A 25,993-nucleotide genomic window follows, 5' to 3' on the forward strand; every position below is an offset into this window, starting at 1 on the left:
AAATACTACTCTGGAGGAGGACAAAGTTTAAAGGCACTATATCAGAAGGGTATAGCCCCATCTGCTGAATGCTGATCTCCACAGGTCTGTCAGCATCAGACAAGGATCAAGTTGTGCCTTTTGGCCTTCTGAAAAATGCCTCTCTACTTTGTGCATGACCAGCCCTTGATTGATTCTTTCCTCAGCCTTCCTTTCCCACATAAAAATTGTATCCCAAATGTAACTGGATCCTTCTATAATTAAAGAAATGAGAAATTAGGACTACTTAATTTGAAAAATATACTCTGAAGAAGGCTGAATGTAAAGGACTTCATTGTGTACAAGAACTGTATTTGATTTCAAGACTTGTTTTCATTTTTGAATCAAGTAAGACACATGTGAATTTCAGTCTCCCACATCCCACTTGAGTCCCAGTGCCTGTGCTGCAGGTCTGCCCTCTCTGTTCACACACAAACCAGTCTGGATCCAAACACATTTCTCAAAAATTCTTTCAAAGTAGAAAATATTTCCAGAAAAAGATTTGGTTTTCAACAAACTGTCAAGAACTTGTCTCTGCCTAAAGTCGGTTAGTATTAAAGCAGAGTGCATTTCAAGTACAGCAGCTGATACAAATATGAAACTGTAGTTCAAAGCCCCTCTTTTACTCACAGAGACATCCTGGAGAGCTGTTCAGAATAAGCCCATGTACAGGCAAGTCCTCAGAGCCAGGCCACAAAAAAGCCAATGTTCCTGCTTGAAAAAGTGAAGCCTTCTCCCCCGCTCACCTTTTGAGGTCTCAGTTCAAATCCTCTTTAGAAGAGCAGACAACTAAAAAACCCTAGATTGCTAAGCCATGTGAACTATCCCTACAGCCATATGCATTTCATCTTTCTGGTTCATCTGAAGAGAAATCAATCTGGACAGTCCTGTGAAGTTTCTTTCAAGTTTAGCAGGGGTATCAGAGGGGAAGGCTTTGAGGGAGCAGAGCCCAGTCTACTGCTGCTGCCTGGCTGGGTCCTGCTCTGCACCAGCCTCAGAGCACACAGTCTGTCAATCTCTCTCTCACATACTGCAGAACTAATTGCTGGCTTAGAACCCACCCACAAAAGCCTGCAAAGGCCTAACTAAAAATCTCTGCAAAGCACAGAAATCTTCACTCAAATGGACAGAAGCAAAATCCTTACTCTTCCTGCTTCCCTAGGCACAAATACAGACTAGAGAGAGAGAGAGAGAGGAAGGGAGTAAAACCAGCCTAATGCTGCTTTAAATGATTCCAGCAATATCAAACAGAACAAAAGGACAGTATGATCTACTAAAAAAAGGAAAAAACATAAAACAAAACATCCAAACACAAAACCAAAACATAAAAACCCACCCAACAACCCAAAACCCAGAACTACTTCCCACAGCAATCAAGAAATCATTGTGAACTTCTGTGCACCTAAAATCCTCATATATTTTTCAGATTGCTAAAACTGGGTTTTGATGACACATCATCTACCTTTCCTGTCATTTCAGACTGAAGTGTGAAATAGAAATGGCATTTTTGTTAAAATACTCAATATAAGTCTTGTTTTTAAGTTGGATACTGCAATCAGAAATGGGAATATATTATATTCCTTTAAAGGCAATTACCTTGCTTACTGTAAACAGTGCATTTGGCATACTACATTTGAGCATGCAGAAATACTCAAACCAAATCCATGTATTTTCAAGTATGAAGCAACATATTTCATCTCCCACCTCTGCATTTGCACAAATTTGTTCTGTTATATGTATAAAAACCTTACACTTGCCTCTGAAAGACTTTAAATCAATTCAGTTCAAGTCTCTGTGCCAGACCTCTTTCTGCCAAGAACCTGGAGTTTCCTTTCTGGCTGCAAATAATTATTCTGTTCCTGTAGAGAAAGATGTAAATCCATGCTGTTCTCCATTTAGATTTATCTTTAGAAATTTCATGGGGACCTTAGGGGAAAACCTTCCATTCAGTTTATCTCTGGAGCTTCCTGAACTGACAGTTCAGACATCAATTTGTCTTTAATACTCCTAATTTCTGATCTTTTTTCTCCCCCTCTTGGAAAAGCTCAGCAATTCATAGAAAAATCTTACCAGTCATTTTCAAAACTGCTTTTGTTTTCTGAGTTTCAGTCCTGCTCCTCTCCTAGTCTAAGCCATGTGACATGGCAAGTTATATAGCTGTAACCAAATCTCCAAACTAAAGGACAGCAAAGTCTCACTAAAGAGCATTTGGCCTAACACACTCCCCCACCTCTGCAGGAGAGGAAAAACATTGAAGTATAGGTGAAAAGGCACTGTTGGAATAAGATTTGCCACTGGAAGGATCAGAAAATAGATCTGTCTTAGCAGTGGAGCTTGTCTCTCAAGGTACAGAGCCACCATGCCCCTCTGGTTACCTGCTAAGACTTTTTAGGTAATAGATACCCTCTGGAGAGCCCCTTCCTGGGGTCCAAAGGGCCAGGGTCCCCAGGAATCAACATGACAGGCTTCCAGCCATGGACACAAGTAGCTGTGGGACTTCTCAGGAATGCCAGGACTTCAGTGAAGAACAGAATTTGGTCACTCCTGCTTTTGCAAATCTCCACACTGTGACACACACCTGCTCTGAGTGGCAAAGGAGACCACTAGGTTTGTCACTTCTAATTTAAAAGCTTTCTGCTACACACAATTACCCCAAGGCAGTAAAACATGATCTATTTCAATTTAGATTTGATCTGCTCTTTCATGCAGGCACAAAGCATATTGTAGCTTTTAATCAATTAGAGTCCTAGGATCATTGAATTATTTAGGTTAGAAAGGCCTTTAATGTCATCAAGTCCAACCATAAACCTAACACTGCCAATTCCACTACTAAACCATGTCTCCAAGTGCCACATCTACACATCTTTTCAATATTTCACATTAAACTGAGCACAGTCAAGCAGCAAGATATTAATTAGCAGCTTCATTAATATCTATGCTGTGAGTATGGTCACATACAAGCAAAAAAATTACCACTGTGCATATTTCATCTGTACTTTGTGAACTAAGCATAAAATCTGGTGGCATCCCAATGTCCTTCAACAACTTTGCAAGTCAGGCAAGTTGCACCAAGTTCAACTATTTACAAAGCTCATAGCTATACAGAGCCATCTATTTCTAGCCAAGCTACAGAACACAAATGTCATAGATCCTGAAATTATTTCATTTGTCAACATCAACCTATTCTTTGCCCATCAGAGCTGAGTTATTTTAGCAGCACTTTTTCAGAACACCTGAGCCAGCAGATGCTCTAGGCTATACAGAAACAACTGGAGAAATGCAGCCTTCAAATGTCAGAAAGCCCAGAAATCCTCGGTTGGTGACAAGACCCAATGTATTTCTTGTAAACTGAGTAACAAAACAAGGTCATAGCTAAAAATATACCCAGGGTCTCAAAGCTGGGTGGGAATGGCTTGGAGCCAATTTCCATGGTGCCAGAACTGGGCAGATCTCACTCCCTCAGCTGGCCAGGTACACCTGTACAAACTGTGACTGCCCTACAAGCACACACTCTAAACCACTAGAAATTCTGTATGCCCTCTTCTCACCCCCAGGAGGACACAGCTTCACAAGAGAAGCACAAGGAGGAGCTCTCAGCAGCCTCTACAATAACCCTGCATCAGGTCTGTAACATCCTTCCTGCTCCCCCAGCAAAACAAGCAGGTAATGCAATGTAAATCACAGGAAAAGCTGGAACACAATGAGACAAACCAGCTTGTGATGGCATCATTTCAGAAAGCAGGCTTTACTGCAATTGATGAACAACATGGGGTTCTGCTTGCACAGAGGAAGTGTCATCTTCTTAATGGAGAAAGCAGAGTCTATCCAAAACCAGGATTAAAGCCCAGCTCTCTGCAGTATTATTTTAACAGTTTAGTAACAGCACCAAGGCAGCAAACAAAAATCCCCTAACTTAAGCAGGAACAAAACTGCTTAACTGATCTTCTTGTAAAGTAGTCAGCATTGCAAACATAAGACTTATGCAACACAGCCTCACCCTTTTCTCCTTTTTGAAGAGTTACATCAAGTATAATTTAGCTATCATATTACACTATTTAAAATAAGCAAGACCTCAGTTTTGTAGTTATAGCCTGCACTGCTCAGCTGAAGTTTGCTTATTCTATAAAGTGTTTGCTAGAAAAGCATATTTTCATTTAATTCATGCTAACATCCTTAAAACCAAAGGTCAAAAACAAGGAAACAACAGCTTAACTGTAGTTAAGTAGGTCTTGGATGGAACCCAGAGCTGACAAGAACCAAAATCTTCACAAAAGTAACGGAAACTTCAGCTTTTGCATTCTATTTCATTAAACATGATTTTTATGAGAATCAGTTTACATAGAAAGATTTTTAAAAACTGAACCTGATTTTGAATAAAACCTGAATCAAACAAAGTGTTTGATCAGGTCTTCAGCTAATGTATTTTAAAGCTGTAAAAACTTTGTTTGCATATGAATGAATATTTGTACTGCAGATGTTCCACACCTGTTTGCATTTTGCAGAAGGACAGTTGCTTTTACATGTTTTTATCTCAATCAGAGCACAGAGAAAACTCAGATCTAGAACTCCATCTCTCATTTCAGGGCAATTATGATTGAAGTCCACATCATGTGGTTTTCTTCTTCTTCTTCATTCAAAGCAAACACTTGTTTCTTTTTCAATTTTGGTATAGGTCTTCAAAGTAGAATAGCTTGTCACAGACTTTTAAATTCTCCTGTACTGACTTAGAATCAGTGACAGCGAGATTTACTGCATAAAACAGAACTTGACTTCTGTATAAGCATTAAGGGAAATTATAGCTTTATTTTACTGCATCATCAAGGAAGTGTTTACACTTAAAATCAACATTATATTACTTTTCACCCTTTGGATGACAAGTCCATTACCTGTTGTCCCCTTTCACCTCTCGTTTCCCTCACCAGCAGCTCTTTGAAACTTTTAATACAGTATTTTTCTAATATTTCACTTGTAAATCTCAAGTTCAGGTTGCAATCTCAGTGCAAGCAACAGCTCTGCCTGAGTACTCCCATACATTGTTTCTTCCTTCCCATGGTCACTCCCTGTATTACCAAACATAATGGATGTTTCACAGTTACCTTGAAGGAGTACATAATCAAAAATGTAGCTTAAAAATCCAAACTAACCAAAACCAAACAAAGTTTAGAAATAAAGAAACATGATAACAAGAACTGTCCTTTCCCTCATAACAAAAAAAATTACTGAAACACAATCAATGTAGGATGTTGACCATAACAGGCAGGAATAATATTGTCCAGGGTGGTGCCAAGAATCACTTGGAACAAGCCATTTTTGCTTCTTGGCAGAACCACCCTTCAAGAAAAAAGGCCATGCCTACACTCAGCAACTTCCCAGAGATGACTTCTGGTGGTAGCTATCCAGATTACCTCTCCATGGACCCAATCCAAAGCTCATTACTGGCAACAGGCTTTTGAAACAGCCCTGTTACATTTTTTTTCCACAATGGAAAAACTGTGTTTAATTGACAGACTGGAAAGAATCCTCAACACTTTGAAGTCTGGGATTAACAAGAGAAAAGGACATAATGTTTGCCTTTGGCTTGGCAAGCAATACCTTGGAAGGAAAAAACCTCTGTGATCTAAAAATGATGCAATTTATATAGTGCTCAGTATGGTGAAGGTACAACAGAACATACCTTTACAATTGAAGGTCTGGAGATAGCAAAATTACCAGTTGCTCCATTTTAGCAACACAATTTAGGTTAGACTTTACCAACAAATCTTTTAAGGAGAAGCAAAAATGGTGTTCAAAAGATGAAACATTTTAATTAAAGCAATTTAATCTGAATTTATTTTAGCACCGTGCTTGCAATTGTGTACAGACAGCATCAGCAGAATAATGTAATATAAAATAAAATATTCAAAATCCTGTAATTTCATTATTTTATTGTTTTAGAACTACACAATCTATTCAAAATAAACGCTGTGATTTTCTTCAGGAAAGTGGCCATATTTGAAGGAACTAGGACTTTCAGTAGCATTTCAGGCACAGGACAGTGGTGGAGTAAGCAGCTGATCCACATAAAAGCTGTTTTGTTTATTTAGTTTTCAGTGGGGTCAAGTCACTGAATTAGTTTGCAGTTTAAACAAATCATGTCAGTACAAAGCCAGGAAAAATGTACGACAAAGTTGGGAGTATTGGAGTCTTATACTGATTAAACTGGAGACAGAATTTCACTATTCAATGCACAAGTAAGTAATATTAAATATAGAGAAGTATTTTCAATTGACACAAAATAATGTCTCCAAACCCAAAACATGTCTAAATAAAAATAATTTACAAACCCACATCTCAGAAATTAAGGAATTTATCTTCTTCAGGAGGTTGTCCTTCCTGGACAGCATAATCTACAATCAGTACAGTCATGCAGTGGAGGAAGTAACTGTGCCCCATCATCCTCAGAAATCTCTCTCTGCCAAGGGAACCATGTGCATTAGGAAATGCTACCCCCTATCGTCTGACTAGTCTGAACAGCTAACATCTCCTTAAAACAAATCATTTTCAAGGGTTAACTCTGCTTTTCTTGGAAATTACTACATTAATCATAAGCCTTCTTTTTACTCATCAACTTAGTCCTTCACCACAGCACTTTGACCCTGGCTTTTCCAATAGGAAAGCAAGCCAGAGCCTGAAAAACAATTATTACTTCAAATAACTGACTTTTAAAAGTTCTGCATAAAAGTATAAATTCTTTTTTGTCCATTTTGTGTAAGTACTACCTCAAATCCTTACACATTCTTTTACCTGTTGTCTTCCCACTCCCATCCATTTCCACACCCTGAAAACTAAACTCTTCTAAAAGCCCTTATTTTGAAGATTTTATATTTAAATGTCTTTCCTAAAAAGCTGAAGCAGAAGGATCTGAACACATAAAAATGCTATTGCAAAAGACACTAGACAGTGATCTTTGAGCACACAAAAGGTGTCCCTTCCCCATAAACAAGGAAAAAGAAAAGAGGGAAAGAATATTCTTTCTGCCAGAGTCCATGCTTAAGAAAAGCTGCAAAACTCACTTTAGGAGTTTAGGATCATGCCAGCAGGATATTAGATTTAAAAGGAAAATTACTTTTTCAGCTTATTCTACATTTAAACTGGTAAGTTTGACTTGGCTTACAGCATATGGAATGAAAGAAACACAAAGGAAGAAGACAAAGATTGCCAGGACAAAGCACAAAGTATGATACAGGCTGGGGAGCAAGTGGTAGGGAACACCAAGTGGAAAACATAAGGTATAAGACCTTTGTGTCCTAATTTAATTTAGAGTTGGAGTTGATGTTAACACCTCTGATTTTCTTTGTAAAGAAACTGAAATTTTAATTCCCCTACAATCTTTTTGCCTTCTAACCTCTGTTTCTAGCTCTTCTGGGGAAAAAACAAGAATTAAGTAGATCTTAAAAAACAAGTCCCAACCATTTAAGGGTGATTTTGATTAAACACAATACTGATGTGTCAATTTGAGGATGTCCACACAGCAACTTTTATGTATCACTACCTATAAACAAACAGTGTGACAGGTCTTTTTGAATCACTGCTTAAGGATGGAAGTACTGCAGTGTATTACTGACACTATTCAAGCTTCCCTCAAGCCAGCAGTACAGCTGAAGCATTTCATAAGGCCCTTCTGACCTTGGTCTGAACACAAGACAGTGATGATGTGATGTAATGACATAATTTGTTTACTGACACCATAATGTAAAGTATGAAATACAGGCTGTCAGAAATACAATCAACATAATATTCCATCCTTGCCCTCCAGATGATTTCCAAGGCAGGGAGAGTAAACAGCCTTCTCCCAGCTTTCTTAGTTTCCACAGCTGAGAGTGTAGGATGTTTACAATACCTGTCACTCAGAGCTCCCCAGAACAGAGCAAATGTCAGCAGACCTAGCACTGACTTCATCACTGACTGCTGGAAACATGCAGATGTCAAGAAATGGGAGGAAAAAATCCATACCCATGACCATATGAATCCAAATCAGTTTTAAGTCCTTTGTGAACAAGTTGGAGGGTCTAAGAAAGAAGTTCAAAACAAGGCTGAGCTTCAGCATCTCCAGAGGACAGCCAGTATTATTGCCACCATGGTACTGTGCAAGGCTTACTGCCAGTTCACTCCAAAGTACTCTTGCATGTCCTGAAGTTGTGCCTGCAGAAAACAGAGAATACACCATTTTAATGAGTGCACATAGCAGAAAAATGATCTTTGCATTCTACAAGTAAGAGCTGTCATGTAATTTCCAAAGGACTGGAAGCTTTTAACACGATTTAAAAGTGATATTTCGAGTGCTGGCTCATAGAATGCCTACACTATCTAGCTTATTTTTAATTAACAGAGGAATGACAGTTCAGAAACACTTTTGAATACTGTGAGGAAAAGAATACTTTTAAAGATATAGCTTGGTAAATTGAAGAGTTTGGTTAAATAGCAACATGTGGCTGATAACAGCAGTCTAGGTACATTTGAGATTGTACTTTCCACTCAGAAACATTTTAAGTATTCAGTTTCCTTGAAGGCATAATCTCTAGGAGGTAAAAAAGCCCCAAACAAAATAAAGCTAAAATAAAAAAGATAATCAAATCAGAAAAAAGAAAAAATTTTCTCATGTAGAACAAAAGTCAAAATCCTCAGACGAGAAAAAGATTCCACTTAAACAGGTTTAAGTGCAATGTAAGAAAAGCTTTGGGACAAGATTATTAATAGTTTCTGCTTTAAAAAACAATGCATGTGCAAAAACAATATTCAAGTGACCAGGGACCTGAATTGTGTTATAGATGCACAGCAATGTACTTCAAAAAAAGTTAATCTGCTATTGAAAAGGTAGAGGAGCCTTAGCTCTTTAGGAGTATAGGGTTGCCCCAATACTAGTACATCATATGAACACCATTTATAGCACAGTATATTGGCCAGCTTTCTGAGGAAACAGCCTCTCTGGGGGCATGAAGTAAGTTTCATTTGGACCAAAGTAACGATATAATTTTCTCCTCTACCATTATCTACATAACATTCCAGTGATTCTAAGAATCAGGATAGATATCCCAAAAGCCAGTGCCTGGAGGGAATCGATTTGGTCAGGAAACACAGCAGCAGCAGAAGGGGAAAGAAGGGGACTATGCAATTGTCCATTGCTTGAGCATTCATAAGGAGGCCTAGAGATCTGCAAGAGGCTCAAAAGTTGCAATAGATCTGAAGGCACAGATTGTCTCTACCTTCTAGTCTGCTATAAAAGAATACAAACTGCAAGGACAGAGGTGGGACAAATTTTAAGAATTAAAAGTTTTCTTTCTCAAGCTGTCTGTCCTCAATAAATCATCTGGTCAGCAGTTAAACAACCTATGCTAGTTCTGCACTAAAATGATGCATCTTTCCTAACTTCACCACTTTTACATGTCAGTGGGGTCTGTGGGTTGGATCTCTCTCTAGGGCATAGACTAGAAGAGGAAAATCCCTGTCAAGCAGCCACACCAATCAGATTGCCAGGTAGTCCTGCTAGAAACAGCCTGGCATTGGCTCAATGATGAATCCAGCAGGAGAAACAAAAGCAAGAAGTGCAGAAATGAAATCATGGAGCTGTTCCGTCAGAGCAAGGAAAATTGGAACATCTCAGAATAATCAAGGTGTAAACATCTCAGTAGGTAATCTAATCCCAGGTCTTCCTGGAAGCAGAGCCAGTTTTGAAATCCCACAGGAACTGCTGCAAGAGAACTAACATTTCTCATTTAAGATTTGCAGATGGCACTTCAGCTCTTTACAAAAGAAAGTTAAAAAGTAATATTGTGGTAGTCTCTGATGGAATTTACCACAGTATGCTCAATCTTTAGTTGACAGGTATCTGATATTTTTTTTTGCTAACAGATCCTATTTTGATCCTGGAAGAGCTATGATGATTATTTTTTATATTTAAAACATCAATCATGGTATCATCTTGATGTGCATCTTTTATTACCATTGGTTAGAACTGCTATTTACAATTACTTTTTCAGTACAATTCAAATTTCAGGGCTTAAAATCAGACAGCTGACTTAGAAAATATTAACTTACTTTACACTCTAAGATTAGAACAGTTCTTCCAAGTTTAATACATGGAACAAAAAAATGACCCGATTTCTAATAATCTAGTATGTCCCCAATAAAAAAAACCCACACAACTATGTAAATTCAGAAAGCATTGATATTTTATTTGCTAAAAAGTAAGTAAAAGGAAAAAAACTGTCACCCAAATGTCTATAGCAGGAAAACATTCTGCTTTCAAAACAAGCCTATGAACTACTGGAGCTGTGGGCCTCATATCTAAGAAAATTGTGAGAGCCCGTGCTGTAACAGGCAACATACTGTCAGCACACAGAGAAGAAAACTTGTCAAGGCAAATGATGCAGTGACAAGGAAATACTCAAAACACGTGAAGCAAAAAGAATCTGGAGTTTCAGAACAAGAAAAATCAGAATAAAACCTAAGTAACATATTATGGCTGCACAGAATCCTAAACACTTTGGAGACTTGTTATATATTCTTCAGCTTTAGCATTTGAATGAATGAGACAAGTGAATTAGGACTTTAAAAGTCAGTTTTGCATATATATTTCAGATGTGCTTTTGAAAGGTGCACCAGGTAACCTCAAACAATTTAAGGAAATCTTCTGGCGAGAATTTCATTTATGTGCAACACAGTAATTCCTATTCTAAAGGGCCTACAGTCAAAACAAATGACAGAAGAACATGACAACAATTAAATGATGACTTTAAGCACAAGTCCTCTGTATTTCTACTGCTTCTCTATTGACTGCCTTTGACTTCCATATTGTTTCAGGTGGCTCCCTTTTTTACTAATATTTATGTAGTCAAAGATGCATCTAAGGTGATGTAATTGAGGAGGATAAGAAGCTACGTAGATCAAATCCCCTTGCCAGGCACAGTTCCTCATCTATGTCCAGGTACCCAGATACAGCAACCTGCCTGCCCTAGCTTCCATTGCAAAGCATGTCCTTCTGCAGGGGTCTAAGAAATACAGCTGCTGATTTGCCAGCAAGCCTTGCACAAAGCTAGCCTAAAATCCTTCCCCTGAAGGGTCTAAGGGAAGGCACTACTTGCACCAATAGCCACACAGGCAGTCATGGTCTCAGCAAAGCTATCACAAAAGGATTAAGTACTGCAAAAAAAGCTTTCTCCCCCAGATCTCCAAGAGGCAAGGTGTTAGTGACATAGTCATTTACCTGATGCTAAAACCTGCTCTCCCTCCCTTGGCTTCACTCTCCTACACTTGAGAGATATGACTGTAAAATGTAGTACAGATAGTTACATTAGAAGCAGCTGCTAAAAGAATTCAGTGCAACAACAAACTACCAACCCAAAACTAAAGCACTGCCCTGCCATCACCTATAGACTGTGAGTTGCCCAGTAAATGCCACACCATAAAGAAAATGTAGTCATTAATTTGCTTTTATTTTACAACTAAGCACAAAAGGGAAAGATTGAAAAGAAAATGTATTCTCTTTCCTTTGTAGCAAGTTAAATGTTTAATTTCTGGTAATGACAATAAGTTGGGTGCCAACATGCACAAATTACTCACTGCTCACTTTAGAGAATACTTTTTATAGCCAGAACCACTCAATTATATCACCCAACAGCAGAGGACCATAAAATAAAGAAAAATTACCCTGTCTGCAAACAGGAAGAAAATTATATATAGTGTAAGGTTTAACTCCCTTACAGGCTTGTAAGATGAGCTGACTTTATGCTACCTTCTGTACTCATGGCCCTCTAAAAAAGCTAATCATTCTTCCCTGCATCAAGCACACCATGAAAATGGGGGCAAATATCACTGAACATTATAAATATTGTGCCATTAGCAAAACTAATGATGCACTATTTGTATAGGAAGGCCTCTTACATTGCCTTTCACAAAAATTCTAAAGTGTCTCAAAACCTTCCTCAAAATCCATAATGCACACAGGGAAGGCTAACCTGCCTACATAAAGGCTTACCTGACCCACCTGCAGTGACCCACTTGAAGGCAAAATACTTGTGCTGAATCCCCCTTCTGAATACAGACAACTTAAAAAGGAGCAGGCTCGGGGAAGACTGCAAGCTATTTAAAACTCTTCCTTCTTTGCCTGGTGGAATCCTGCAGACTTTGTGGTCTTTACATTTGGAGATATTCCTAACTTATCTCCTTCACTGATCAGTCCCCCTCAAGAAGCAGCTAGTATGTAGTGTAATAGCTGAGTCAGTTTGAAGTAAGCACTGAGATTTGGACTTGGGAAGGAGCACTCACAGTGTCAGGCATCCTTAGAGCTCAGCTAGAGTCTGGTGGAACCCATTCCTAAGTCTCCATCTCTGTGTGGTAACCACGAAAACTACAAACCTCTCACTACTGCTGTTCTCCTACATGAAGAACAATTTCTCTCAAAAGTGCCAAGATTTCTTTTTCACCTGCCCGTTCCTGGAAAGCCACACAGTTTCAGTGAATACCTTTTGATCCTGGTAAAAATGATTTGTTATCAACTTTCTTAAAAAAACAAAACCCTGACATGTTTCTAAGATTACTTCAAGTCCATGACAGTGAATTCTGTTTTTTCCCATCTTAAATATTTTGTGTTCCACTTCAGAAACATGTATTTATATATACATGGGTAAAGAGGAGCCCTGGAGTCTCTGTCTGATGGGGAAGACCTAAAAATGGAGGCAGATCTCAGGGTTCTCCTTCATCTCTCCTTTCAGCTTCAAAGAAAGAAAACTATCCCATTCATTTTCTTCATGAGCCCTGCAACTATTTGAAGGGAAAGGCAGAAAATAAAATAATGTTTCCTTTTCCATATAACTGCTATAAGACTCACAAAAAAATCTGAAAACAAAGTCAATACATTTTTAAACTAGGTGAAAGAAAGATTAGTTTCAACAATTTTAAACTTTTTGACTCTGAGAGTCAGAAGCAAGACCGCAGGAAAAGAACAGTCACCACACACAAGCTACAAAATAGGGTGGAACAGCCCAAAATACATAAGCAGGCATATTCTAGACAGGGAATTAATTGGTCCACCTTTGTATGAAAAGTATTTCAAATACTTTACAAATATATAAACTGCCACCAGATGTCAGTACAGTCTAGAGAATTGCTAGTACAACCCCCCCTACTCCAGGCTCTTATTTCTTTAACTCCCCCCTGCTGTCCCGGTAAACATACCCAGCCCTGCTGCAAATCCTGAATGGAAAAAAATCACGCACAATAGATCTCATTTGCACATTATCAACATTAAAAAAAACCCAACAAAGGCATAAGAGTAGGCCTAAACATTGTATGCCTCAGGACAAGAAGAACCAGCTTGATACTAAATAATCTATTACTAAGGTTCACTGCTCTCCTCTCTCATGCTCATCATATTCTCTAGCAACGAGTCTTGGCCCCACACATTCACATTCCCTCTGTTCCTAAATAGTCTCCTTAGATTATGCTGCAAAGTGACAGGGAATATTTAGCAATGAGGTTGCTAAGCTAAATTAAGCTTTTCTGTGAAACAAGCATTACCATGTCTGTCCTTGTGCTACAGCACAAGCTCTCCCCACATTCTCCCCATCTCTGATTTTCACAAGAGCTGCAAAAGGAAAGAGTTGCAAAGGAAAGAGTTTCCAGAGCATCCCCGGCTGAGGTGATTTTGCTTTGAAACTTCTAACAGCAGACTTTATCTAACTTCTTCATGCAAATAAATACATAAATCTATGATTGCTTGATGGTAGAAATTAGTTTCAGCAAGACATGTAGCACATAAACATTTTTTTCTGCTCCATGTCCAAATTCAGTCACAAACTTTGCTACTAGAGCTATTAACTAGAGAGGTTTCACAGGGTACTTAAAGAGCAGGCCTTACTTCAGACCATTAGTGCACAGGTTAAAAAACAATCAAAAAAGGAAAGAAACCACTCTCCCACGCCAAACATAATTTATGTTATTTAGTCTCAGCAAGAATTTTCAGCTTTGCGAATTTATAGATTGAGCTTCTTGTCCTACCACAATCAACAAGTCTTACTTTGAAGCAAAAATCTGTATTAAGAGAACACCAGAATCTGTAGAAATCAAGAGGAGAATTGTTAAGTGGCTAAGAAACCTAACTTAAAATTTTTGCTTGGCATAGACCTACTCAATGTTAGTGACACTGTGACTTCCATTTTGTAAGAAACAGTATTCAGGTAAGGAAAGCAACATACATTGACCTGTGGAAATTTACATCAGGAAAACTTGCTTGCATAAGAGTAATACAGCAAATGTTTATAATTTTAATACTGGCTTATTGCACGGTCTTACAAAATCTCTGATTTTCTTACTAAATGCAATCAACTCAGTGCATGTATCTTCTTAGGTCCCATGCAAAAAACTTTAAAAATTATATAATTAAAAGAAATTTGGTGAGTTCAAAACCATGAACAAAAAATTAACTTTTTAGGCCAATGGTTTGGAAAAGAACTTACTGAAATATTTTCCTTGCCTTACAGGGCCATTTCAGCACAGCTGTGAGGTTTGAGCTTCAGTTTTAACCATAACGCACTCTTGGATTTCCTTTGTACAATTTCATATCTCAGGTTGAATAAAATTGAGAGAGCAATAGAAATACAGATAGAGACTTTTTCTGAGCATTTCTTTTTGGGATACTAATATAAAAAATAGAAATAAAAAGCAGAGAGGCAGCATCCTGAAAGCCATGTAATTTTGAAGGGGAGATGGAGCACAAACTGCCTGTAAGTCTGTAAATTGAGCAGCAGCAAATGCAAAAAAAAAAGAATGTGAAGTAAATCTCTTCACAGGAAACCCTCAAACCACTTAAAGTAGAGCACCTCTTAATTTCATACCTAAACTAAGCCTTGGAACCTCCCTTCAGTTCAGGTGAGCTTTGTAGTCTGAGAAGTTTCTCCTGGAGGAGCCTAACCACTGACTCAAGAGGAAAGGCAAGGTTAGTTGCAGACCTGACTAAGTGCTTAATTAAATAGAAAAACTATAAGCATGTTTGACCTTGCTTTTGAGTTCTATTAGGAAACCTTTCACAATTCCTATTTTGTTCCATACAACTGCACGTCTTTGTCAGGTTAAAACAAGAGGTAATTTATGCGTACTCTCTAAATTGGAATTCTTAATTCCTGAGTCTTGGCTCTAATTGTAACAAGGACCCTTGAGGCTCATAATTTCTCTCTGTTAACTTCCCTCCCTCAAATTCCCTACACGTAAACACTTGTTTCTACAACAGCTCTTCTGCGTGTCATTTCACCCCCACTTTTTGCACATTCAAAACATGCAAAAACCAAACCCAAGTGTCTCAGTTTTACACATTCCACTTGCTCAGACTGAGTGTACTATGTCCAGATGATAAGCACTATTCCAGTTACTGTCTATTCAGGAAATCTCAAGAACATTACCAGCATTGAGAGTACATGACTCAACAGCCAGCTTGCTCACTATGCCAGAATAGTAGAATAGCTGGCTCCTTTCACCCAAGAAATGTAACTCCTTCAAAATCAAATTTATAAGAACACAAAGAATTTCAGATTCTGCAGAAGCAGAAATGCTAAGATGCACTTAAAAAGTTACTGGAAGTTCACATCAGCAGCAAAACTTGAGTGGAAAGAAGCTTACAGTCAGTTACTATTTAGCACAACTTAATCTCCTAAAATCTTTCAAAGTTCACCCTTGAGTATTCAAAGGGGGTTTTGGATTTTTTCTCTACATTACCTAAATTATGTGCAGCTATCTTCTAGCGTTTCCTCTACACCCACCAAGCAGTTAGCTCTGCTGCTGAATGCACTATGGCAAATGGCATTCAAGCTGTGAGGCTTTGAAAGAGGCTGGCATTTCAATAGTTACGGGGCAGTATGGGCATGCCCATGCAGATGGAGAATGGTGGACACATTGTTTTCCTCAATGAAGGAAACTGAAAAAAGTTCTAGGTAAGGATGCTTTTAAAATGTGGAAATTACCAGCCTGAAATGCTGTCATTTCTACATGGACAAGTAGGAATAATGTTTGGCACTGCACTTGAAATACTTGTACATTTAATTTTTCTTGCCAATGCTGGCTTAAGAGTTCTATTACATTCACAAGTAAGAATTAAGAAATGCAGGAAGCATTTCCTATTGCTAGTGTCTTATGGTTACTATAACCATGTTAAAATATTAATGTTGGATCATTTCTTTTTAAAGACATCCCCTTTTCAATGACTTACAAATAAGTTTAAAGGCAAAGTATGACTTATTAGGGAATTTTCATCCTTTAATTATTTTGCCTCTCTTAGATTACTCGGTTCTTCTTTTAATACCCAGATCTCTATTTCTTCTCTAAGCACAGTAGTTGCCTTAAGTTTCACTTTCCTATTTCCATCCCAGATCTCCTTCAGGTTAACTTAACAAACAGCGCTCTTGCCAAAGTCTAAAGATATTTGCACTATTCCATCCCTGTGTATTTTGAGTCACCAATCTTTTCTGTGACAGTCTAGAATCAGGTCTTCTATTCTGCTACCCCCCTTCTTCCTTCCTTATCAGAAGATATTCCATTTGTTTTTAGAATGAGAATCCTTAAAAGCCCTTCTACACGTGCAGTCTGGGTGGTTTACTTTGCAATTAAAAAAAATCCCATCCCCTTTGTGAACATGGTCCAGAAAACTGCCATTGGACTCTGTGTCCAATGGCACACATGAAATCTTTCTTCATCTCCCTTAGACTTCAAGAAAAATATGCCTTCTAACTCTAACAAGTAATTAATACTTCCAACTCCACAGACCTAGCCAAACACCCAGGCTTGCAAATTATTTATGCATAAAATCTAAGTTTAAGTTCCTTTCAACTGATCCTTACATTTCCAGCCCATCCAGGCAACTCTTAGTCTTCCACGTATCTCTTAACCTGATACTCTCCAGTGAAGTAAAGGCAAAAATCTTGCTGTGACGGGAACAGATTTAGAAAATTACTGCCAGAAAGAAGACTCTAAGAATCCTTATATCCTCTTAGGGCCACCTGTCCCTTCTCAGCTGAATCAAACAGCAGCTATTGTCATGGTCTAGGCCAGTCAAGACCTGCAACCTTCCTTGCCCTTAGTAAGCCTTTTTCTCTACCTCCAGTATCACACGAGGACAGATTTGGCACTCCACGTTACAGTTTCTATGACAGCTCATTCATGCTTTCTTCTTCAGTGTGTCTTAACAGAAATGAAATCTCCACCCTCAGAGCCTCCCTCAGAGTCCTCCTCTTCACACTGTCTACATGCAGCAGTCCCACCGGTGCTGCCTCGCCGCGTGATCCACCCATGCAGGGGCAGGTTCATGTACGCACTGATCCAGAGCTGTGCCAGGGACCTCACAGAAATCACGGTGCTCAGCCCCACCACATGCTGCAGTCACACTGAACACCTGACTGACAACTTATGAAGTCATTTAACCCATTTTTGGCTAAGGCTGACTAATTAGCAACGTCAAAGAAAAATTTGAGAGAAAAGAACAGGCATTACTTGAGGCAGCTATGCTGAAGCTAAACAATTCTTTTTAGCAATAAAATCACTACTTGACCCTGAATACAGTAAAAATAGCCTCACCTGAACATACCTTCTTTTCTCCTAAATAGGCAGTAAACTTAAAACTTCTTTTGTAGTATTTCAGTAAGGCTCATCACTATGGTATGTGAGCAACCCAAAGAAGATCAACTTGCTTATCTGTATTAAACAACAGTTGCTGCAGGTTGAAAACAAGCAGGGCTTCAGTTGTCCAGAAACTCAGCTGAGGTTTCTGTCTGGCAAAGATGATGTGTTTGAAACAAGGCATGGACCCAGATTCCATTTGATATGGTTCTTCCTGATGCATAGATTTCAGGTAAATTCAATAGCTCCTCTCCTTCCCCTCTATGGAACAAAAAACTTTTCCCTCTGTCTGCTAACAGGATTAAGTGTCGCATTTAAATTTCATCAAACTCCACTTTGTTCTCTAACCCCTCCTCTGAATTAGCAGACTGCTGCTGAAGCAGGCACAGCTTCTCCTCCTCGTTAACATCACGGACACGCTGTGGCAGGGATCCAAGCTCTGTTTCCCTGCAGAGGATATAGCTTCTGTGGAAGTGAACAATCTCCAGCAAAAGCTTAACACATCGTCCCATTTCCTCTGCTGGAAGGGAGTCTCCCAGCTCTGAACAAACAGAGCCCTGGAGCCAGCCCACAGACAGTGTTTACAGAAACAGCAACGTCACTGATAGGACAGATTCGGATCCAGCAGTATTTTTTTTCCATGAAAAAGTAGTAAATTAGGCATTAGTCAAATGCTGATACATTTTTTTTTTTTAGCTATTTCATATGGAGGCTTCCTGAAAAACCACATCTTTTTTACTGTGGTTAAAGGAAATCTTATGCTGAACAAAGGAACTGAGAGGTACCAATTTAGCAGCAGTTCCATATTTCCATCCCCACCTGTCCTCTTGCTGCCTAACTTCCATATGTGCACATGAGGGGCCTAAGTCATGCCAGTAGAAAATAAAGGAACACTTTTTTTTGTGGGATTTGCATTTTTTAAATGCAGTGAAAACTTTAGACTACCCAAACTTTGTGAAAATATAAAAGCAGACTACCTGAACTATTTACAAAAGTTCTGGACCATCTGTAATTCTTCCTACATGAACTTTGACAATCTTATTTAATTAGTATCAACCTTTCACCACTTAGCATGCTGCTAAGTATTAGTCTATTTTTATTTTATTTATTTTAAGGAAGTGGAACAATACAGTGATCATCAAAAATAGTACATCAAATAGTACATGCTGTACCCTGTACTTAAACAAATAAATACAGAAAACTATAATCCAAGGGTAGGATATATAAATATAAACTTTCATTTTCACAGAGTTCATGAGAATTATAACCTTTGAAAACCCAATCCATCTGGTAATTGAAGTGGTTTCAATCTCACATTACTAACACAGGAATGGAGCAAAAAGCTGCTCTCAGCATGCATTTTGCCAACGAATCAAACTTGTCACATCATATGGTCAGTGTATAAGACAAGGCAAATAGGCACAAGAGAAAAAGGCACCACATTTTTTTCTTGTTCCTGCCTCACTTCCAGTCCTACAACCTGCCTGGTGACTTTGAAAGACACAGCTGATATGAAGCAAGAAGCAAAGAAGTGTCAGTTAGAGAAAATGTGAAAATCCAGGCTCCATCCAAGAAGCAGGAAGCAAGAAACTCGAGGGTCAGCTGCATTAGATAAGGGCAGAGACAGGCTCCAGTACACGAATTTTTTAAGCAAATGGCTTGGCAACAGAAATAATATCTTAAAAAGTTTCTGTGCCCAATGCCTCCCACATTGAAGCTGCAAAACCTCATCCTGTTCCCCTCATCAGGGCTGTGAATCGTGCTAACATGGAATGGTGCTACTCACATTCAGATCTTCTCTCTGTACAAAAGGAGCAGGCTACTTCTAAAAAACCTAATTTGCAAGAAACCTCATCTAGACCAAACCAAACAGAGGACAGAGGCTTCATTTTCTTTCACGAGTCTTAAAGCACCACCAGGAAATCTAAACTTCTGCATAGGAAAATAGTAAGGTAAAGTACAATTTAAATAAATAAAGCAACTGCATACAGTTCTGCCTGCGCCCTTTCTGGCAAAAGATGAGGGCAGGCAGCTAGTATTTCAGACAGACCCCATAATACTTCCTGACCAAGCTAAGTGAAAGCCTGCCAAGTATTAAAGGGAGAAGAAAGGGATGCAAGCAGCTCGGGTACTTCCTTCCTAGAGATATTTTTTACCAGCACTGCAATTCTATGGGTCTTACTGAGGGAACTGATGTGTTAGGCAGAGTTCAGCAACATCCCAATTTTATTTTCTGTTCTGAACACAAACCCAGAGAGGGCTGATGGCAAGTGGCACACAGGCTGTTTGTCAGGAGGCTATGTAAAATAGTGAGAACACCTCGTGATGTTGATTAAAAAACCATGATGACTACTTTCCCTCCCAGCCTGACTTATGTTTCTAGCTAGACATACTCTACTTTCTCTTCAAGGCTGCAGCAATTGAACTTTGCCTGCCCACAGCAGGCTGCACAAACTGCACTGAGGTTACCACGGGATGGTATCAGAAATGATTCTGTCATCACCATTAGACACTTCAGCAGAGGCCAAAGCCCAAATTTTAGAATCATAGTAATATATACACCCTCTTCATAACAAAAAAATCTGTCCTGATGCTGCTCATGCCAGTGCAAGGAAACTTTGTTCCCTAGAGCTCTGTGAAGTGATACCTCCGGCCAACGCAAGAGCGGTGCCAAGACACGCTAAAACGGGAACCAAAGAGGAAATTGAAAGTTAAGTCAGGTTCAGATTTTAATTTTTTAAGCAAAAAAGTCCTTCATTCTGAAGTGGTAAATGTGAAAGTGAAGATTAAACAATGTTCAATTTTATGTCACGTCTTCAAATTCTTTGGAAAAGTAGAAATTTGACACAAATCTTCTGCATTAGAATTTATTGTAACAGTCATTTCTGTGAGAAGATCTGAAACCACACACCTCATTTTCTAAAATGCAAATATTTTGCTCCTTGTTTAAAGTGTCTGGAGGCTTAAAATAACAGCAGATATAAACCACAGTTAAAACCTGTAATATATACTAGCCTCAAAGCATAATTGCATTCAAGATACATTAGTTACATTTCACCTCAAAGAAAGGTTTGAAATTATGTCCCAACATCTGATATTTCTCTGCTAAGTGGAGAAAACTGGTTCCACAAATCCATTCCAGCAAATTAAAGACTATTAGCAACATAAGCCAAACTGCAATCAAATCAAAGTGATGATTTAGTGCTTATAATGAAAACTAGAGGATATATATCTTCAGATTTTCTTTTCAGCAGAAAACTGATATTCTGCAAGATATTCCATAAGAGTTCAAGAAATTCAGTGCAAACTATTTCTCAATATATGATGGATGTCCCAACTGATTTTAGTTCATGATGCAATTTTAGCACATCCTGTTTCTACTCATATACTTCACACAACAGGTCTGCTGCAACCACAGAAACATCTTCAAAAAATAAAAAAACTACTTCTAAAGCAAAAGTGCTTTATCTGTATGTGTTCTACTAGGAACTGCTGAATCTCTAGGAAGAAAGATACCTCACCAGAATCCAAAACAGTCAGTAGACATACTACAGATGCAATTAGGAGCATTTTCTTGTTCTATAGCTCTCATAGAGGAGAATGCACATGACACTACCTTAAAGTCAATACCCCCAGCAAGTGCAGTCTGCCATGAGTTCAGAAAACCTCTCTGCAAGAGAAGCACCGACAATGGTATGACCAAGTCTAATCACCCGTGTTCCACAGCGTCAGAGTAAGGGCCAGAAGTCTGAAGGACTTAAAGCACCAATACCCTTTCTGGAAATATTTTAAATCTGTTTCAGCTATGAGTAAATGAGTACACTTACAAAGTCAAGAGGAGATGCAGACAATAAGCCCTTGTGAACACAAGGCAAACTGTGTGCACCTCAAGGAGAGTACCCAAGCAGGGGGTTAAGCTTCAGCCCGCTGTGCAACCACCTTCACAGACGTCAAACATTCAGTTGGCAGTTTTCTCCACATATATAACCACAGAAAAGTGGGAGACAGGCTTAGACCTGAGTCCAGCCAACATTAGTGCAACGAAGATGTTTTTCATACCTTTATTAGATGCTTGCAGCTTTTTGCCTGTGACTTAATAGAAGCACTTATACCTTCTTCCCCTCAATGTTGTCCACTTGGCAGTATAAGTGCTGAACCAGTCTTACATCAGTGACACTGACAGAATATTTGAAACATTCCAAAAAAATACTGCTCTCATAAGCAGCAACTGCAAAATGCCTGAGGCAAAAATGTGTCGAGTTCCGAATCTTAATTATTCAAACTCTGTACTGAAACACTCACGTTCTCCTTTTCCTAAAGCTACCACTTTAATTCCATTTTACTAATGTGAAAAACCTGCAGATCTTCCTCATGAGGAGAATGCTCAGATTAGGAAACTTGCATATTTTTTTCACTATGGATTTGCATCTCCTTTACAATCAGATTTTCAGCTCAGCACACTGACATGGAAGGAAATGTAATAGAAAAAAAATCTTTTAACAAAGCCGCTATCTGCAGTCAGTTCCTCCCAGGAATGAAACACCCAACCTTCCAGGACAGCACCAGATATATTTGTATAAAATATCTTTGTGATAGAAATGAACAAAAGAACAACAAGGCTTCTTTACAGATTTCCTCATACAAGACATGAAATCCTTCTGTATAGATAGTTGCTATGGTGCAGACTTAAGGGGAAAAAGAGGGGAGATCAGACTTCTTGTTTACAGGTTTCCAATATGCTCCACTTGATCCATCTTGAAATTGAAACCCCTTAGCTTCCTGTCTTAAGGCTGTCAGACAGTAGAGAACAAATGGTTTTAGCAACTTTACAAAGCCCCCACATGTTCTGCACAGAGCTACAGAAAAACATCCACGTGGATTAGGCAACAGACAGGAGAGACAATATAGTTCCAAAGAGAACAGAAGCCACCCTAAATCCTGAAAGACTTATTCAAGGGAAAAGAGACTTACTCTAGGAATGAAATGCCAGATTATCTCTGAACATTGTCAACACTTCACCACAATGTAACACTGCATGGATCTATTTAAAAATACACCATTTTGACATTCTCAGGCAAAATCCTGATTCTTCTGAGAACTTCTTACACAGGTTTTATCCCAACAGGTATGCCTGTCTATTTACAGATTCAATAAGAATAAGACAAAGACACTTAGGGTAGGATTAAACTTGCAGTAAAACACCTAAATCATGCAGTCCTCTACAGTCAAATGCCTGAAGAGAGATTCAGCTTACTCTACAGCAGACATTTGGGGTCTAATTCAGGTACCTAGACATAGGTAAGTGCTGTCAGTTTAAATGTCCCATCAGTTTCACCTCAGTTCCAGCTGCCTCCCCTGTAAACCTTGCATCCATCAGCATTATGCAATTTTTACCAATGCTTCAGAGATCCTAGCTAGCACCTAGTTCAGGCACATGACCAGAGGGCTACTGTCCAGGCCCCAATGACCCTACCAAGGACATTTTCACCAGCTACAAACACAGATAGCACAGAAACTTGGGGCAAAAGTAGAAAACTTAAACATCCTTCATCAGTCAGATGCAACAGAATGCATCCTTTACTCTTTTGACAATTGATATATAACTATCACTTGTTGACTACTCTGGCTGCTCTTTACTGAGGTTTGGGGGCTATGCAAGTGATTTAGCCTTTGCAGTTACTTCTTTAGGGTCCCATGTTTTAAAGAAGCTACCAAATGTAATTTCTTCTCTAGATCCCTTAGTCACTTACCAAAAGATTAGACCAGAACTTTTTGCCAAAACCTTCTATTTAATCTGTCTGCATGAACTGCCTCAACCAACTTTTTTTCAGTACGGTGTAAAAAACCCACTCATACAGAACAGGTCTGTTCTTCCATTCAGTCAGGGACCAGTCTGGTTCTGTCATATATTGTGTTTCCACTAAAGATCCAGGGTGAGGTAGAAGCAACTATCTGATCCAGAATAATTCCAAGGTTTAGGAAATAAATGATGCAGTGTTTCTTAAAAAAGTACAAAAATCCCTTCATGGAGAGAGATGCCTTTAAAGACCTCCAGAGGGAGACCCTGTCTAATTTTTAGCATTTAAATTGCTTTGAACATCCATCCTGGGCATCACCAGTGACACCACCAGCATCTTACTACAGCCTGAATATTCAGCTCAGTCAGATCAGGAATTCAAAACTCAATAATAAATAGAGAAGGAAACAAGGCCAGACAACTTTCGAATTCTGTGGCAGTTTTCTTGCTCTCTTTAGACTGCCATTTATTTATCCCCTGCCCCTAGTGGTTCTGTTTGCCTTTATCTATTTCTCTTCCTTTATCTGCTTACTGTTTGCACAAAGTGTAAAAATATTAGTTTCCATTTTGTCACATATGCCTGGAAAATTTAACTAATGCCCCAAATAATTTACTCCCCACTGTTAGCAAACAGCCTAAACTGGAACAGTAGCATCTAATCTGTATTTGTGCTACCACAAGCACCACTAGAAATTTGAAGAAGAAAAAAATAATACACTGGAGGGTACTGGTCTAGTGGTCTAGACTTCTTTCCACTCTTTTTTTTTTTTTTTGTTCTTCCATCTTTTGGGATTTGCTTCCACGGGTAGATATTAATCTGCTGGCTGTCAACCCAGACACCCTCCTGACTGTGTTCTGCTGACAGGAATCAGACCTTCACTAAGGCCAGACTGGGACAGAACAACAGTGGAGAAAGCATTGCCCCTTCATATTTACAGGCACATTTTCCCATTTATTTAACAAGCATCAGAATTATTCTACTAATGTAGCTATATTCCATTTCTCACATCTTAGAGATAAGGGATGCTGTGCAAGAAAGGCATCCAAGTGCTTCTATAGCTATATTCCTTACACACAATCCACCCAATAGTAAGAATATTTAGGAGAGTCACATAGTTCCCATGGAGAGAGAGCTGAGATCTTGTCAGATTCTATTCCAAATCCACTGAAAACAGAAGAGCTTTTGCCAAGTCAATTTTGGCAAGTGTTTCTAGCATTATCCTGTCTTGCCAAAGAGCATTTAGATTTTGCTGGACTTATTTACTTGTTCAGTATTCTCAGAGAAGTGGAACTATTTGTTGCTGGAGAGAATTTGGCTTACTTTGAAGACCTGGAACAACATTTAAAAGATGAATCAGAGACTGACTAACTTAGGAATTTGATCTGTTAACCTCAGCTCACAGCAACAGAGCATGCTCAGTGTTAGAAGTAATCCATAGCGCAGCTACTTCAGGTCTGACACCAGCCAACTCTCTGAACTCTAAAATGCCACTTTTAACATGCTGGTTTTATATAGCCAAGTTCTATCCCTCTCAAAAATACCATCCAACACAAGCTGTAAGATGATGCTGATAATTCTCTTTAGGGGTCAAAAGAGCACAACCATGTTTTATGGAAAAAAACCCCAACCCGTTAGCATTCTTTGCTGACTGCATGGAGATGAATCCTCTGAAGGCTTGATTTTCAGAAGACATCAAGCATCCAGTCTCTCTCTCAGACACAAAGGTACATCTCTTTAGAACACCCTAACTTAAAGGCTGATCCCTCTCACACTGTTGTCCACACACTCACTCCCCACAGAGCTGGTCAGTGCTCTGCTTCCACCCTGTCAGTGAGGCATGCAGGAATGCTTTTGATCAGATGCATCAGAGGTACACTGGTGACATATTTTGCCTGACAGAGTCATGCTCTACTGCTCAACACAGAAAATTGACTGAAAATATTTAAGTATTTCAAAAATGTTATCAGCAGCACTTGTTTTCAAGCTTTTGGTACTGTTTCTTCCATGCTTGTCCATTCCACATTTTCAGCTTTACTAGCTTATTTTTTATCCTCTTTTTTTTCCTTTGCTAAGCCAGATGTTCATTCTTCATGCCTCCCTCTATTCCCCCATCTCCTGACACTGCCCACTGCGCACTGCCATAGACAGCAACTTTGCCTTCCCTTTTCCAAAACAGAAGCTATGTACTAGGTTATAGCCACGGTTCACCTATCCTCTAAGCACATACTGCCTTGAAAAAAGTACAAAATACCACTTCGTCTTACATAGTGTCACTTTTCTAACTCCTCACTGTTATAATTCAGCCTGGAGGATATGTAAACATTCCCTACACTTCTGGTTTCTAAACGTGTACATTTATGTGTTTTGGTGGCATTCAAGGTGACAGGTACCACCTTGCTTCCTAAGAGATACAAGCAACCTACCATATGACCCATTCCCACTTTCATTGTACCTTCCCAATACTCAATTCACTTGCAAGCTAACAGGAATACCTGAGGATTTCTCTTGAGAAAAAAAAAAAAAAAAAAGAGAAAAAAAGA

General features: G+C 38.9%; 1 protein-coding gene across 1 annotated transcript in view; it reads right to left on the reverse strand.

Moving 5' to 3' along the window:
• Positions 1-5,797: 5,797 nt before the first annotated feature.
• LOC143693538 (uncharacterized) overlaps positions 5,798-25,993 on the reverse strand; it is a 40,586-nt gene continuing 20,390 nt past the window's right edge. The window contains exon 4 of the mRNA XM_077175092.1: positions 5,798-8,199. The gene's annotated coding sequence lies outside the window, so the exon portion shown is untranslated. The remainder of the gene's footprint in view (positions 8,200-25,993) is intronic.

Source organism: Agelaius phoeniceus, chromosome 3, assembly GCF_051311805.1.
Source record: "Agelaius phoeniceus isolate bAgePho1 chromosome 3, bAgePho1.hap1, whole genome shotgun sequence".
NCBI classification, from domain to species: domain Eukaryota; kingdom Metazoa; phylum Chordata; class Aves; order Passeriformes; family Icteridae; genus Agelaius; species Agelaius phoeniceus.